Source organism: Schistocerca serialis, chromosome 2 (assembly GCF_023864345.2).
Source record: "Schistocerca serialis cubense isolate TAMUIC-IGC-003099 chromosome 2, iqSchSeri2.2, whole genome shotgun sequence".
NCBI classification, from domain to species: Eukaryota; Metazoa; Arthropoda; class Insecta; order Orthoptera; family Acrididae; genus Schistocerca; species Schistocerca serialis.
Window position 1 is genome coordinate 790,969,925 of NC_064639.1, and position 13,775 is coordinate 790,983,699.

Sequence of the window (13,775 nt, forward strand, 5' to 3'; positions counted from 1 at the left end):
TCTGGCATGCAGACAGGTTGGTTGCAGGCCCTCAACAGACCTCCTTCTAACCGTCACACAGCCATCACTGGCACGGATGTTGAACCAGATTTCATTAGAAAACACAACAGACCTCCACCCTGCCCTAAAATGAGCGTTGGTTTGGGGTCAGTGGAAGACACGCTACAGAGCGCCTGTCTCGGAGCTGTCCATGAAGTAACCGATTTGTAACAGTTAGTTGTGTCACTGAGGCCTCAACTGCTGCTCGAACTGCTGCTATAGATGCAGTACGGTGCGCAAGAGCCATACGTTAAACACAATGTCTCCCCCTCTCGGTAGTGCCACGTAACCTTCCGGAGCCTGGTCTTCTTTCTAGCATACATTCTCGTGGCCACCGCTGCCAGCAGTCATATACAGTGGCTACACTCCTGCCAAGTCTTTCTGCATTATCACAGAAGGAACATCCAGCTTCTCGCAGCCCTGTTACACAACCTCGTTCAAACTCGGTGAAGTGTTGATAATGACGTCTTATCGCCTTAAAGACGTTCTTGACTAGCATGAACTCAGCACGTCCAATCTCCAAGGTAACTAACGCTCACGAGTCACAGCGTGTATTTAAAGCAAATCTGATTTGTACCCTGATAGTGGCGCTTCTAGCAACTGTAGAAGCTGGCCTGCCAACTTTCGTTAATGTCGTATAGCCTCACCTTGTGTTGCGATTTTGTTTTCCGTCAGTGTATTTAAAAACAAAGAAATAAATAAATTAAATTAAATAAATGGTAACTAGGTAGGAACAAATTAATGAAGTCAACACAATGGAGGAGATAATTTAGAATCTATACACTGTTAAGTTTGAAACACAAAGATTGATGACCTTATATCAAGTAATTATAAGCACATTAGTTTCCAAATTAAAGCTGAAACTAAGTGCAGTTAAGATTGCATGAACACACTGTATGTGAACAAGATCAGAGATGATAACAGTCCCTAAGTGATAAGAATGTAAACAAAGTTCAGAGATATAATTTACAAATATTAATTCTCGAGTCCGCCACAACATAAGCTAACATGAAAGCAGAAGCACAATCCAAGTCTCACGTAAGCGTTAACGTTTAAGTTCATCGATGATGCTGCAGCGCCATTCAGAAAAGTTTATTACAAAAGACACTGAAGCGCCAAAGATACTGGTATAGGCATACGTATTCAAATACAGAGATATGTAAACGGACAGAATATGGCGCTGCGGTCAGCAACGCCTATATCACATAACAAGTGTCTGGCGCAGTTGTTAGGTCGGTTACTACTGATACAACTGCAGGTTGTCAAGATTTAACTGAGTTCGAATGTGGTGTTCTAGTCAGCGCAAGAGTGATGGGACACAGCGTCTCCGATGTAGCGATGAAGTGGGAATTTTCCCGCTCGACCATTTCACGAGTGTACTATGAATATCAGGAATCTCGTAAAACATAAATCTCCGACATCGCTGCGGCCGGTAAAAGATCCTGCAAGAAAGGGACCAACGACGACTGAGGAGAATCGTTCAACGTGACAGAGGTGCAACCCTTCCGCAGATTGCTGCAGATTTCCAAGCTGGGCCATCAACAAGTGTCAGTGTGTGAACCATTCAACTAAACGTCACGGATATGGGCTTTCAGAGTCGAAGGCCCACTCACGTATCCTTGATGACTGCAAAGCTTTATGCCTCGCCTGGGCCCGTCAACACCGACATTGGACTGTTGATGACTGGAAACATGTTGCCTGGTTGGACGAGCCAGTTTCAAATTGTATCGAGCGGATGGACGTGTACGGGTATGGATACAACCTCATGAATACGTGGACCGTGCGTATCAGCAGGGGACTGCTGAAGCTGGTGGAGACTCTGTAATGGTGTGGGGCGTGCGCAGTTGGAGTGGTACGGAACCCCAGATACGTCTAGATACGACCCTGACAGGAGACACATACGTAAGCATCCTGTATGATCACCTGCATCCATTCATGTCCATTGTGTATTCCGACGGACTTGGGCAATTCCAGCAGGACAATGCGACGCCCCACACGTCCAGGATTGCTACAGAGTGACACTGGGAACACTCTTCTGAGTTTAAACACTTCCGCTGGCCACCAAACTCACCAGATATGAAAATTATTGAGCATATCTGGGATGCCTTGCAACGTGTTGTTCAGAAGAGATCTCCACCCCGTCGTACTCTTGCGGATTTCTGGACAGCCCTGCAGGATTCATGGCGTCAGTTCCGTCCAGCACTACTACAGACATTATTCGAGTCCATGCCACGTTGTGTTGTGGCACTTCTGTGTGTTCGCGGGGGCCCTACACCATATTAAGCAGGTGTACCAGTTGCTTTGGCTCTTCGGCGTATAACTATCACTAACGCTAAGTTAAATTAGCGTTTGAGACTCGAAGATTGACCACACCTGAAAACATTGCTCAGACTTCGATGACCCATAAGTTTTTACATACCGTATTGAAATGTTGCGGCTGACTTGCCGCCCGAAGACTATGTTCAACTCCTGCCAAAAGCTATCAATCCCTCCAGATCTTTATCTGACACTGACTCAACCACCGGTACACTGCCGAAAGACCACCGAAACGACCACGAAGCACATATGTGCCGACTACTTAAAAGCTCGAGAGCCCATATGACATTAGTCATCTTCACAAATTCTCACGAATTTACGTCAAATTGACATCATTTAATTGTATTTTATTCCAGATGAACGCCTCCCCACACTGGCCATTTTCCGACATTACAAATAATTATCATATACACGTTGCGATAAATATTTAAGAAAGTGATATGGCGCAATCATACACAACTTTTAAAAAATTGTTACACAAGTAAATTTTTCATGTACACAAGTGTCGTGCACCACATTATGGCGTTTTTTCCTGCTCGTTTACGTAGCTCTGTTCGTTTTTATGTGGCACTCACCAATTTTCAGTTACGGCCAATTTAACTGGACGTTCGTTTGATTCAGTCTGAATAAAGCTTAATTTAAAAGGAAATAGCTTACATACCTAATATACACCCTTAGACAAAGATTAAGTGTGTAGGACATTACTTGCTTACTTCATAAAATATGCAGATGTGTACTTTTAGTTTTGGTTAATTGAACTGAGTGGTTTTAATCAGTTTGTCAAGATTCTCGATCTGTTTAAGTTACAGTCAGTCTGCAACAGTATGTGTTCACTGTGCAGTTCAGCTCCTGTTCAACGTATTGTTTATGACTGTACTTTTTTTGGGTTGTCAGTAGCTTAACTTGAAGTGTTTTGTGTAATCATTGTTTATAGAAAGTCAATGTTAAGTTAAAAAATAGAGTTTGCCCAACATCTTACATTGCTGTGCAGAACTTGTGGCATTGATATCTACATTTACAACGTAGATCCGTTGGAATCAGTTTCCGTATTTTTCTGCGTAATTCTTGCGAGTAATGTTTTGCTACTGAAAGAAGACGTCTTGGCAGTCGGCAACTCGCCCGCCAGCGGCATACTCATCCTAGAAGTACCAGGCTGGGAAGGCAAAAAAGTGATGGGCATGCTAACGGGTAAAAACACACTCTTGTAGTGCAGTGGAATAAGAAGATACGTACTGTACGCGTAACGCGTAGACTGAATCAGCCTTCCTTGCTCAGACCACGTACGGCTGGGACAAGAAGGAATATTAAAATACTACAGACAAAATGAGAAACGCTTTTTACCACACCGTTTCTGCCGATCAGAGGAATGTAATTACAGATGCACAGGAAAGTACCTATATCAAGAAATATTTATTCTGTTACAAATATATTGTAAAATGTGTATTTAATTGTTTTCTTCTTTCCTTTGTTAATAAATTTCGCGATGCCTGTCATGAACTACCAACTGCTTCGTTCATATTTACAAAATGTACTAAACTGGCAGTAGGTACGAACAGAACGTTCGTAACTTACAGACTATTGTTGATGATATTGTCTTACACATACCGGTAATATTTCTATAATCAGTTCGCCAAAGACATCTGGATCTTATTATATGAGGGCTAACAGTAGGCAGTTTATCGTGATTTTTCCATTTTCGTTTACGATTAATTCCGAGACTTTTGTTCTGTATAGAGTAAGTAAGATTTTTGACCACTTTACATAATATGAATACTCCAAGTAACTGACGTCGATTAATAGTTCTGTTTGTGCTGTACGTTAACCGTTGTTTCGGAGATTTTCTTGTGCCCTATGGCTTACCTTTACATATGGTCTGTTGTGTTGGCTGCCATGAAGTTTGGACTTGAGACACTGAATCAGAGATGTTGAAGGATAATAGGATAACAAAGGAGCGTGGGTGTGACTTTGTGTTGGTTTTGTGTTTAGTTTAAGCAATGAAGTGGCCTAAAAGAAGCTGGAATAGATAAAGGCACACAGTTCCTCAATAAGAAACACAAAAGTACGTGTTGAAATACGTTGCCGTACGGTTGTTTGTAAGTTTGTGTTATAGCGTCAGTAGAGTAACGTGGTAAGTATTGACATAGGTCTTGGCGTCTTCGTGATTTGTCAGTTTCTGAGCGAAGTATGTGTGCCAGTAGTATCGTCTTAGAAACAGATCACTCATATAGCATTTAGTAGGAGTTGCCTTGATCGTTTGATCAAATGCGGTGCAAGAAAAGCGACGATGATACCTGTGTATATGTAGCCGAGCACAAATTATGAGCGCACTGATCTCCAAACATCTTGTACGCCCTAGTTTTTAGGTAATACAGCAAAAATTGAAGTAAGTGTGTTAAGGAGATGCTTGTTACTGATATTCAAATTTTCCTCTCGACATTTCCAGTTGCCCTAGATTAATTATGTTCCAATTTAATCTTAGTTGTTGCCGATAATGTGCGGTATCTTCCAATTTATTTCGTCATTGGGGAGATTTATCCCGTATTAGGTTATTTAATATTTTGGTTAAGTTGTTTGACTGTTATTTTGGTAATTTCGTTGCTGAATATAAACGAATGCTTCACCCCTGCACTTGACATTCTGAAAGGAATCTGTCATTTTTTGTATTGTGATGATGTGCAGTACCATCTTGAATATTCTTTACCTAGAAACGTAAGTCTTCTTCTGCAGAAAGTAATATCATAAAATCAGTCAGTGGTTGATTGGGAATGCACTGTAGCAATTTTAAAGCAATTACTGATAATTCTAATGGTTGCATGTAGGCCTGATTTGAATTACACAGACTGTGGTTCCAATATTTGTGTCTTCTGTGTCACGCATTTATCTTTTTCTGCATTCTATTAAATATAATACATATTTGCTACCACCATACGCTACAACTTTTTACACCCAATCACCCAATAAAAAATAAATTTTACACCCACCTCCTTAGATTTTCATGGAATTTGGCTCAAATGGTTCTAATACCACCCTGACAACACCTGCAATTTTTTTTTTTTTTTGCTGTGTCTCTTATAGTTTTTTTTAATAAATTTTTAAAGTTTTTATGTTTTGCATTTTCCGAACCTTCAGAAATGGTAAATTTAATTTGTATTCAAAACTTTAAAATTTCTTATCTTAAAAACTCTTTTAGATAACATCATGAATTTTTGCAGCAAGTTTATTTATTATACATATTTGAAGATAAAAATGATACTATTAAAATATATTAATATTTTCTATGAAAAAAATATGTAGCCTATATGTATTTTTTTTTCTTTTTTTAACGGATGTTTTGTTTTATAAGAATTGCAATATCTAGAGTCTCAGACCTGATAGAATGCTCAAATTTGTTTTAATTTACTCTTAAATATATAGGCTACTCGATAAAACAAAAATAATGATGGCTTTTTAACATGTTTATTAATTATAGTAGATTACATTAGAATTATGTACAAAGATAGTGTTCTTACAACACTTATGTATAACCCAACTGATTGCTTGAAACATTGAATTTTTTGAGTAATTTTGTCTGTTTAATAAACATTAATGCTGATTCAAACTGTTTTTCCACGTCATCCAAGAGTTTTCAGTTCTTTTGATACAGTCTTTTTTGAAGTAATACATTCTTCCAGTGCTGCTTGATTGAGGTGCGTCTACTACACAGACTATGTGCTCCAAAGGCACTATGCAAGAATCTTCTCTTTCAGGCCAATGAAATGATGCAGCTGGTCCTGAAGGATGTAGAAATAGAATTTCTGCATCTTCTTCATCATTGAATATTGTTTTTACCTGTCCAAAGTACCAGTTACCATCATGATTTGCATGGTTCAACACGAACCCAATCAGAAGAAGAATGGAAAGAAAAGACTAAGGAGGGTTTTACATTATCTGTAGTCCTTCTAATTTCAAGGTTGGTTGTTGGAAGTGGTTTGAAGTTATGAAAACTTCTTGTTCCAGGAATGGTTCGGGTTGCTGAAAAAACGTTTTTCTAGTTTTAACCGTAGCAAATCAGCTTCTTTTTTGTCAATAAAGTGAAAATGAATGTTTTCAATATTTTTTTCACAAAACTTGTACACATTGATTGCTGTCATTATTTGTTCTTCATCTGAAAGCTGTAGACTAGCTTTCCTTAAAATTCTTTTAATAGTTCCTCCTAGGCCATCAAAAATTGACTTCCCATGACTTGTTGCAAAAAAAGTGTGTTGGGCCTTCAAATTAAAGTCTCTCAAGTGTTCAGTCAAATTTTTAAAACTGTTTCTATTTTTGTACTGCCCAGCACAACCATCTGTAAAGTAGTGAACTGAGTCAATGTCAGTATGATGTAATGACGGCCACTTTGTAATTTCTTTTTGTACAAAGTTAACAAAACCAGTGTCATGTTCTTGGTCATCGCTAATAAAACAGTGGTTGGAAACAAAAACATTGTTTTCCTCATTTCCTAGGAAAACTCCAACTGGGTGTAGAGTACAACCACCTCTATTCCAGTGGTAACTTTGGATCTCATTTTGTATAACAAAGGAATAATTTTCACTGAAATCCATCACAATAATTGCTGTTTTGGGTGGTGGGTCTTCTTTCAATCTTTTAAAGGCTGCTGATTGGGATTTTGCTATAAACCAGTGCGGGGTGAGCTTTTCCAGTGACCTAACCAATAAAGAAATGTAGTCTTCAACACTGATAGACTGTTTGATCATTTCTGCCCTGTCTGTGTTAACCCACTGACTGATTACAATATCTTCTTCTAAATCATAATCTTCACTTAGTTTTTCAGTTAAGTACTCAGTTAGTGCAGCATTTGCAGGACAGCTGTCGCAATGATGTAACATGCAGTTTTGGTTTTCCGTGTTGCACACAAGCATCTTAATTAGCTCTTTATAAGATTCTTCAATTTTCACAGCATCCAATAATAGTTTAACATTCTGGTGGATACTGCATACACATACAGTGTGTGTGCCTGCAGCACCATCAAGGATACGCCATTTAGGTCTCAAGAAACAAAATTTTGAAAATCCTACTTCTACCTCAGGATTATCCCATTTGACAGAATAATAGAGTTCTCTCAAGTTACACAAAATGAGTCTTTTTTTTGCATGTACACATTTTTTTGATCACTTACTTTGTCTGTTGTTCCAGGTAGCACTCTGGAACTTTCATCCTTTTCATAAAAATCTGTTACAAGTCTTACTGTATTTTCAGAAAGAGTTTTACCTTTTTTTGGACCAGGAGTTTCCAAAATACCCTTTTCAGATTTTAGCTTTCTAGCTTGTCGCACCATGTACTCACTTACATTAAATTCTTTCATCACTTTATTTCGACTCCAAGAATCTGGAGCCAAGGTCAGAATCTGGATTTTTCTAGACCTCCAACAGATGACATCTTCTCTTTCATAAGAGAAATCATTACATCAATATCCTTTGCTTTCTCAACCACACTTATATCTTCTTCGTCATCATCAGAACTTGGTGCATCATATTTTAATGCTTTCGAAACCGCCTTTTTTGCAGTCTTTTCAATACTACTAACCTTCCTTTTAAAATAAGACCCTTTACTTTGTTCTGACAAGTCATGAAGCTTTATCGGTGGTAAACCTAAATTATCAAGAGCAATGTTTGTTTGTACGAGGGATTCATTTCTGGATTCCAATGATTCTAATTCAACCATGACTTCATCATCTGTTTCACTTTCATTGACTTCAACTCTTAATTTTTCCTCACAAAAGTTACGGCATGTTGAGCAAAGCTTTTGTCCAGGTTTTATGCTACTATTTTTTGTCAGTAATTGTTTAAAAAGATCCAAGCCTACACTTCTCAACGACTTTTGATGGGCTTTTTGTGTTTTTTTTAGTGGGTCTACACATGTTGTTTGATACTTTTCAAAAACATTTAAAAAGTAGTAGCTGTGGTGTGAACATATATTCTTAAATTCACACAGATTAATTCCAGATCGTAAGTGGATCAAGTTTTTTTCTTCCTCCCTCAATTCAGGTACCGGTTGTAACTTTTTTGAAGGTGTGTAGGTTGTTTGGAAACAGTCAGATTTTTTAAATAACCCTATGCTACAGGTTTCAATATCTGACATACTGATTTCACTTTTGGTCTGATTACTGTTCTGGTTACTTTTATAGGATATTGGAAAAGAATCTCTGTAAACTAAGTAACAGTACTTACTGAAAGTTCGAATAAACTTAATAAAATACTATCCAAGCACTATTTAACACTGTAATAATTTTTTACTCCAAAACACAGGAATAACAAAACAAAATCCAAGCATACATTGTTACTCCAAGAAGACAAAAACTTATTTTTGGTGTCTAAGTCACTTGGTACTTTTTATTTTTAAAATATAATTAATATTACTTAAAAAATTAGATAACTATTGAACAGGTTAAAGAGCCAACATTATTTTTTTTATCTAATAGCCTATACATTTAAGAGTATTTTAAAACAAATTTGAGTTTTCTATCGGGTCTGAGACTCTAGATATTGCAGTTTTTTGTAAAACTAAACAAAAAAGAAAACTACATGTAATTTTTTTTTCATTTGGAAGATTTTAATATATCTTTATGGTAATTTTTTTAACATTTAGATATAATACACAAACTTATTCCGAAATTTCATACTGATATCTTGAGTACTCTTTAACATACAAATTTTTTTAGTTGTGAGGACATATTTAAGTTACGATTTCAGACTGCTGAAACAACGCCAAATCTAAAAACTTTAAATATTTATAAAAAAAAAAACTATAAGAGATAGAGCAAAAAAATTTTACAAGTTCTTTCAGGATGATAAAAGAAGTAATTGTACAAAGTTTCATCAAAATCTGACATGGTTGGTGTCAAGGCCTGGGTGACTTGACATGGAATGACCCTTATACTATTCCTTATTGTCCATTTTTACCAGGGGCAAAAATTATTATTGCAGGGCAGGCTGTTATTGTAGTTCATCTGTTTATTACACAGCAAATTAAATATGAATCTTTTGTTATGGATGCTACAAGTTGACTTTTCTTGATACACGTGATCAACATGCCGTTTTGGATCCTTTATGCATGAACCGAGAACATTAGAACATGCTGTATTTTGATCCTTTTGCTTTACAGTGTTAATGCTGAAGATTGTTGTGTGTCCATTCCACAGTTCATCTGGTTATAATTGTCAGGCACTGGAACTTTTTGCCTGTAATTCACAGTTTGAGTGTTGAACAGCTCCTGACAAATGGTTTACATCATACTGTTAGACTACACATAGCACTACTGATTTTGATCAGCAGGATGTGACAGGGAACTGTACGTGATCTGTGTACCAAATTTTTTATCTCCCCCCCCTCCCGTGCACACACACACATTCCTGTCTGTTGCCTTATATGGTATCCAATATGATGAGAGTGATTACACATTGCATTGTATTGAATTCTTTACTGGTCCTTTTTAATCATTTTTGTATATGCTAGCAAATGCATTATGATAATGCACAGGTCAGAATTTTATGTCACACTGTAGTATTCAAAACATCCAAAAGAATATACTTAAACATGACAGTAATTATAAAAAAATATATAAAACAGGTTAACATTATGCTGAATAATCAAATGTTGCAAAATCCAGGATGGAATGTAACAATATTATGAGTAACAACTTTCCTTTTCATAATATCATTCTAAATAATCTAGAATCATTACAAATAAAGATGTAGTTAATGACTGGTTCCATCCATAGCTACCAAACAGACAGGGTACAAACAAGAGAGAGAACCCATGATATACATCAATGACTTTCTCAAAAATGTTAGTCGTGGGGAAAATAATTCTTTTGGTGATGAGCAGTATTGTAGTCAATGAGAAAACAAGAATTCTTGGCACCCTAATGCCCACACTGTTAGTTTACACTGTGTTGTTTCCATCCCTTACTGTACTAACTCAGAAAATTCTATTTTCATTTAATTTAAAAATGTTTTTTTATGTAGAAAATCTGTCCTCATTCATCAAAGTTCAGTACTTACTCATTCTGGTACAGTGTACTCCCAGTTGTTTTTACTTCCCCACTTCAGCGGCCTTTTTTATAAATCGTAAAGTTAATGTACCTAAAAGAAAATAGGCTGTTTATCATTTATATAATTAAAATTTAGTGGTAGCCACTGTATGTGCTGAGGCTGGACAAAATATGGAAACACCATTAGAAATGCATGCTTAAAAATTTATGCAGATGCTAGCTAAGCCTGCAGGTTGTGCTGTTGCATTTGACCATGAATAGCACCTGAACGTATCCTTAGTATGCTTCAAATGTTAGTTGTGGTCAGAATTGTGTCCTGGGTAATTGCGAGTGCATTATGTAGGAGCTAAGTGACTCTGAACATGGGTAAATTGCTGGTGCTCATATGTCTAGTGCTTCCATAAACCAGGTAGTTGAAGTGTGTGGTGTTTCAGGAGACTCCATATTGAAAATGTATATTGTGTACAGGGAGAGGGGAGGGGAGGAAATCATCATCTGCTAAGTCCCAGTGCAGACAAAGGTTTGTGTTGAGTTATCGTGACACAGTTATTGAAGAGGATTGTGACAAAAAATAAGATGACAGCTGTAAAAGTCACTGCAGAACTGAAAGTTACATTCGTTAACTCTGTCAGCATCAAAACAACATGAAGGGAGCTCCATAACCCAGGAAATGTATGGCAAGCTGGAATTCCAAACCCACACATCAGTGATGTAAATGCCCATAACAGGAAAATACAGTGCCAGAGCCATAAAACCTGGTGTGTGTGGAGCAACAGAAGAAATTAGTTTGGTCAGACGAGTCTTAATTGGCTTCACATTCCGTTGATCATTTGATCAATGAAGTGTAATGACACAGTCTGAGTCATTTTACATTCACATAACAAATTAGTTTGTAAATTTGGCTATATGCTGACCAATTTTCTAATACACGCATGTTACACATACAGTAAGAAATACTTGTGTGGAACAGGAGTTGTTAAGAAGAAACTTCTTTCAGTTTCTTTTCAAATTTTACTTTGCTGTCTGTCAGACATTTTACATCGCTGGGCAAATGATAAAAAAATTTAGTTGCAGTGTTATGCACCTCTTTTTGTGCTATAGACAACCTTAAATGTGGAGTACTAAATGTAATTTTTTCTCCTGGTATTGTAATTAAGTATATCAATGTTTCCTTTGAACTGCAGTGTATTATTTACAGCAGACTTAATGAGGGAATTAATATACTGTGAACCAGTAGTCTAAATGCCCCCACTACTGTAACAGATACGAGTGAACACCACATATTCTTACAGGACATCTATGAGCAATGAACACTTTCTTTCTTAAACATGAGTTACCCCAGAAAATTATTCCAAATGACATTGTTGAATGAAATTATGCAAAATGTGTCAGCTTACTGATTTGGCTCTCCCCAAGATTTGCAATGATTCTAAGTGGCTGAACTGAGTTGTTTCAGGAGTTGTATAATGCGTTTTTCTAGTTTAAATTCTCATCAGTAGGGACACACAAATTTCGAAACATATGCACCCCGTTCATTATTTCCTCACCACGTGTAACTCTTATCATTGCTTTAATACCTCTAGACATATGCACTAAATATATGGTATCTTTTTAAAATTGAGTGTGAGACCACTTGCAGAAAACCAATGATACTTTTAAGAACATTGATTACCATTTCTTCTGTAGCTGGTTGTATGCTTGGAGTGGTTACAGTAGTAGTGTATCTACAAAAAGAACTGATGCTGCTTGTATATTAGATGGCAGCTGGTTTATTTATGTGAGGAACAATGGTGGACTTAAGTTTGAGCCTTGGCAAACCCCTTATTTGAATTGTTCCCAGGCAAAATAATATAACATGCTTCCATTGGAGAGTTACTAAGTACAACATTCTGCATTCTTTTGGTTACACATGACATTATCCATTGGTTGGCAAATCAATCAATTCGTTAAAACCACAGTTTATCTAGGAGAGTATTGTGATTTGCGCAGTCATCTGTCTTAGGTAGATCACAGAAAATTCCATCTGGTGTTGTTTTATTTATTTAATGCTTGTAAAATTTGATGAGTGAACTGTGGGTTATATTACACACTGGAAAAGTTTATGCCCCAAAAGTGAAACATAGCACGGGTTCGGTGATGATTTGGGGAGCCATATAGTAGTATTCCATAGTTCCCATGGTCATTCTGCAAGGTTGCATTACTGCCAAGGATTATGTGACTGTTTTGAATGAATAGGTCCATCCCATGATACAATGTTTGTTCCCCAATAGTAATGGTGTGTTCCAAGGTGACAGGGCTCCTGTTCACGTAGTTTGCATTGTTAAGGACTTGTGTGAGCACAAGGCTGAATTATCACACCTCCCCTATCCACCAGTCACTAGATCTGTGTTATTGAGCCTGTGTGGCCCATCTTGTAGAGAAGTATGTTGTTGTTGTTGTTGTTGTTGTTGTTGTTGTTGTGGTCTTCAGTCCTGAGACTGGTTTGATTCAGCTCTCCATGCTACTCTATCCTGTGCAAGCTGCTTCATCTCCCAGTACGTACTGCAGACTACATCCTTCTGAATCTGCTTAGTGTATTCATCTCTTGGTCTCCTCACTAGTTATGTGATCTACCCATCTAATATTCAGCATTCTTCTGTAGCACCACATTTCGAAAGCTGCTATTCTCTTCTTGTCCAAACTATTTATCGTCCATGTTTCACTCCCTTACATGGCTACACTCCATACAAATACTCTCAGAAGCGACTTTTTGACACTTAAATCTATACTCGATGTTAACAAATTTCTCTTTTTAGAAAAACTTCCCAGTCTACATTTTATATCCTCTCTACTTTGACCATCATCAGTTATTTTGCTCCCCAAATAGCAAAACTCCTTTACTGCTTTCAATGTCTCATTCCCTAATCTAATTCCCTCAACATCACCCGAGTTAACTTGATTACATTCCATTATCCTCGTTTTGCTTTTGTTGACGTTCATCTTATATCCTCCTTTCAAGACACTGTCCATTCCGTTCAACTGCTCTTCCAAGTCCTTTGCTGTCTCCGACAGAATTACAACGTCATTGGCGAACCTCAGTTTTCATTTCTTCTCCATGGATTTTAATACCTGCTCCAAATTTTTCTTTTGTTTCCTTTATTGCTTGCTCAATATACAGATTGAGTAACATCAGGGAGAGACTACAACCCTGTCTCACTCCCTTCCCAATCACTGCTTCCCTTTCATGCCCCTCGACTCTTATAACTGCCATCTGGTGTCTGTACAAATTGTAAATAGCCTTTCGCTCCCTGTATTTTACCCCTGCCACCTTCAGAATTTGAAAGAGAGTATTCCAGTCAACATTGTCAAAAGCTTTCTCTAAGTCTACAAATGCTAGAAACATAGGTTTGCCT

General features: G+C 37.3%; 1 protein-coding gene across 5 annotated transcripts in view; it reads left to right on the top strand.

Annotated features, from left to right (window-relative positions):
* The first annotated feature begins 4,256 nt into the window (after positions 1–4,256).
* The window catches only part of LOC126458029 (lysophosphatidylserine lipase ABHD12), a 98,022-nt gene continuing 88,503 nt past the window's right edge, over positions 4,257–13,775 (top strand). For 2 of the 5 annotated variants that reach the window (XM_050094814.1, XM_050094817.1), the window contains exon 1: positions 4,258–4,483. The gene's annotated coding sequence lies outside the window, so the exon portion shown is untranslated. Of the gene's footprint in view, positions 4,484–13,775 lie in introns of all 5 variants that reach the window. The other 3 variants (XM_050094816.1, XM_050094818.1, XM_050094815.1) reach the window with 3 other exon arrangements.